At 42.9% G+C, this 4,054-nt stretch overlaps 1 protein-coding gene across 1 annotated transcript in view; it reads left to right on the forward strand.

Annotated features, from left to right (window-relative positions):
- arhgap35a (Rho GTPase activating protein 35a) overlaps positions 1-2,466 on the forward strand; it is a 94,908-nt gene extending 92,442 nt beyond the window's left edge. The window contains exon 8 of the mRNA XM_062553250.1: positions 1-2,466. This exon is cut by the window's left edge and continues 2,860 nt beyond it. The gene's annotated coding sequence lies outside the window, so the exon portion shown is untranslated.
- Positions 2,467-4,054: the final 1,588 nt, after the last annotated feature.

Below are 4,054 nucleotides of genomic sequence, written 5' to 3' on the forward strand. Positions count from 1 at the left end.
GGCAGCAGAGGTCAGCGCGCTCTGGGAAGAGGAAACTAGCAGAGAAAGGGAGAGAGAGAGCAGAGAGAGAGAGAGAAAGGGAGAAAGGGGAAGAGAGGGAGAAGGTTGGAGCGTGATTCACCCCTCTCTCTGGCTTGATGCCGCAGACGGACAGACAGACAGACAGACAGGCAGGCAGGTAGATAGAATGTCTAGGCAGTAACGCAAACAGTCTGGCAGATCGACAGACAAGACAGACAGACAGACAGACAGGATCATGGACTGATATGTAGATGGGCTGGTAGACAGACAGGTAGACAGATAGACAGACAGTTTGGCCCCACAGACAGACAGACAGACAGACAGGTGCCCCGAGGCATTGGCGGAGGGGAGCTGTGTGTAATGGGATTTCAGTGACCGCAATGACCCCAGCGGACGTGTGAGCAGAATACGGAGGCCGTGCTGAGGCCGCGCTGCTGTGCTGTTTGTCCGCGTGGCTGCTACCGCACAGCAGACCCTCCGCTAAAGCTAATCCGGCCGAGGAGCTGCTCGCTACAGAGCCCACAGCCGGCACCACTTGGACACTCCGACATGGAATGTGCTGCGTTTCGCTAGTCTTAATCAACAAACTGGAGACCGATAGGGAATGAAAGACAGACAGACATGGAGAGAAAGAGAGTGGAGAATGTCACCTGCCTTAGGTGTCTGAAGCCTTTTCGGCTGCTGTTTTTACAGTGCTACAGTCTAGTCATTTCTAATCAAAACCAGCAAGTTAACAAACCCTTTTTAAAATGCGGAGTTTCAGTCACATTCATGTAGGAAAGACTTTTTGCGCTGTTTATCGCTTTAGCCCTGCTGAAGACTTTACCCCTTGGGTTGGTCTGCATGGTCTTCCTTGTGTGGTGTTGCTGTGCCGGACAGTGCTGTGCTGCCATCTGCTGTTGCTTAGCGGAACTGCAGGCTCTTAAGAAAGAAAGCCACATCTAGTAAAGAGGAAAAACAAAAGAATTTGGCTACAGATTTTCTTCATGTTAGGAAGAAAGTCAACAGTAACATGAATATGGGAAAATGGTGAAAATGGGAATTGATTTTTTTGAGAACAGTAATGATGGTTGTTAAATACTTAAGGCATTTATTGTTTTGGGATGTGTATCTGTGGAAAAGTGTAAGCTCAATGCGTAATCATGTACTTTTTTTACAAGTACTTTACATGTATGTTGCTCATATGTATAACTCATTAGCTCTAAATACGTTGCTCATATACCAATACAGGGCAACTGAACTGGACTCGCAATCCTCCTTGCTCTTGTCAATCACTTCCCCCCCCTGTGAGCTGTGATTGTTTGGTAGAAACGGCATCTCTTTTTGAGCAACCAATTAGGCTGTGATCCTTTCGATTGGCCTTTTTCTGCCTCTCTAGTTTTGTCAGCCTTGTCATTTATTTCATTTTCCTTCATTTTCGTCAGGCTATCTTTCTCTCTCCATATCTCTCTCTCTCTGTCTCTCTCTCATTCTTTCTGTCTGTCCTACAGTCTGTCTTTGAGAGAGAGGCTGACTGGTATGTTTTGGGAAATTGGGCGGGAGTTAGGAGCCTGCTCCTTGGTACTTTAGCGATTTCCTTTGAGCAGTACACGGCCCCATTGCCTTCTCTGTGTATATCAATGTGTTTATATAGAACCAGACTGTGAGGGGCGGCCAAAGACTGCGCAGAGGTAAACATAAACAAACAAACAAAAACCGCAAGAGTGGAAGAGAGGAAGTCTACAAAAAACATGTATTAAAGTGAATAATGTGACCTTGGTTCAGCTGAGATCTCCGGCTGGATCAGTCTTTTTTTTCCCTGTTTGTTTTTCCTTTCTTTTTTTGGTGACAGACTGTCTGTTAAGTTAAAATGAGAAACAAGCAAAAGTATATTCCGGTAAAAAAAAAAACTACAAAAAAAAATTAAAGGTTGTTTATTTGTATGTTAGGGAGAGGGGGGGGAAATCTAACATGTTGCCCTTTAGTCAGTGGTGATAGATAAAAAAAATAAGTATGTTTTCTTTTATGTTTTATTTTTTAATAATTAAAAAAAACAAATAAAATGTTTTTTTAAAACATTTTTGTGAATGGTGTTAAGGCCACACCCGATGTAGTGCATGAATCAAGTCCGGGAAACGGAGAAGGAACGGATGGTCTCGCCTTCAGTCTTTGTGCTTATGAAAGGATTTAAAAAAATGAAAACGAAATAAAGTTACATGAAACTGCGTAAACACAGGAAAAAATGAAGTAAACAAACAAAAAAAAGAGACATTGACACACGCACACACACACACTCACTCACTCACACCGACACAAATCATGTTTTTGCGAAGAGTATGGTCAAGTTTCTCTTTGGGAAAAGTGTGTGTGTGAGTGTGTGTGCGCGTGTATGTATGTATGTGGAAGAGGTCTGGCCTTACTTCAGTGAGCTGTACCATAGTTAATAAATCAATCTTGTAAAGTCTGGCCTTCTGTGTCTGTTTATTTACTTACTGTACGATGGTGACCGTACTCTGCTTATCCAGTCGCCCAACAGCCATCTGGCATGTTGTTTTCACATCGAAACACCAACTTGAGTAGTAAAACTGGCGACGTCCGGGCAAGATCCTTTATTAGTGTCACATGCAAAGTATGAATAAAGCATTCATTCATTCATTCATTCATTCATTACCTTATGAGAACACATACTGGTGAATATACACACCTTTATCGGTTCTCTACCCAGTGTCCCTTTGGCTGACAGACGCTAGGAAAATTAGGCTGGGTGCCTTGCTCGAGGGCACTTCAGCCATAACTGGTCGGGGATCGAATCGTCAACCCCCCAGTTATAAGCTCGAAGCCGTAACCAGTAGGCCATGGAGTTTTAAGCCTACGAGTTTGCTGTCTGCCATTTCTTCTGAAAGACAACATGTATTAAATAAAACTGAATTCTATTAATTCCTCCCAAGATTTAACTGTCATTGACCTACAGTAAGCGCCTAGACAAGACACATTTCATTGAACTACAGTACAACTTATGATTTCATTGTAACAGATCTACAGTAAACACATGGACTTGTCAGCTTTCGTACTGTTCTCTTCACCAAATAGGCAACATTACTTTTTCTAAATGTGCCTTACTGTAGGTCCATACAAATATAGCAACACAGAACAGTTATCAATTTTGAATAATGAATGGCTGCTGCTTGAAGAATTGTACAAAGGTGATTCACACAAGTGTATCGGAGATTCAGACCCACAGTACACAAGGGACCTCTAGCACCTGTGAATAGATGCTTCCCTTTTGTTTAGCTCAAGTACACCAATCGAGTTTGGAGTTTTTGAATGGCATCTGTGTTAACTGTTTTGCAAAAGGGATACATGTGTGAACCCATCGAAAGCTTGTGAGCCCATTTGCTAGAGATCACAAACTACTGTGCAAAGAAGGTGTCAATGAAGACCAAACGGATCCCAGTTTCTTTAAGCAGGTCAAAGCAATCGAGGAAAAACTCCTACACTTGCACTACCTTGCATAAGAAACAGAATCCCAGCTCAGAGCCAAGTTACAGTACCTCAGGGATGTGTGTAAGAGGGACAGACAGGACGCAGAGGGAGATCATAAGTGCGATGTTAAGTGTATTGGGTTATTAGTGATGTCCGGAGAGGAGGCACTCTCAGAAGAGCTGGTTCTTTAAATTGTTTATGAAGATGGAGAGGGCCCCTGCTCTGGGAGCACATCTGGACAGCTGTGGTGCTATCTACACTCTAAGGAAGAAAATGGTGCGACTGTATATAGAACTAAATTCCATGCTTCATATACAATATGACACCCCTAAATGGTTCTTTAATCCATTTTGTACGGAACCCTCTAAGGGTTCTTTAAAGCCAAACTCACCCCAAGAACCCTTTTTTTTTTATAAGAGTGCGTCACAAGAGGGAGAGCATGTGAATAGGAATACCGTTGGATTTAAGCATCTTAAAGGCATCCTGCACATTCACCTTAAAATAACAGTCTCTGAGTCATTTTGATGGTAAACTAAGTTAGGGATAATGGGGCACTTTCCCATCCGTGCAC

Source organism: Sardina pilchardus, chromosome 13 (genome assembly GCF_963854185.1).
Source record: "Sardina pilchardus chromosome 13, fSarPil1.1, whole genome shotgun sequence".
NCBI lineage: Eukaryota > Metazoa > Chordata > Actinopteri > Clupeiformes > Clupeidae > Sardina > Sardina pilchardus.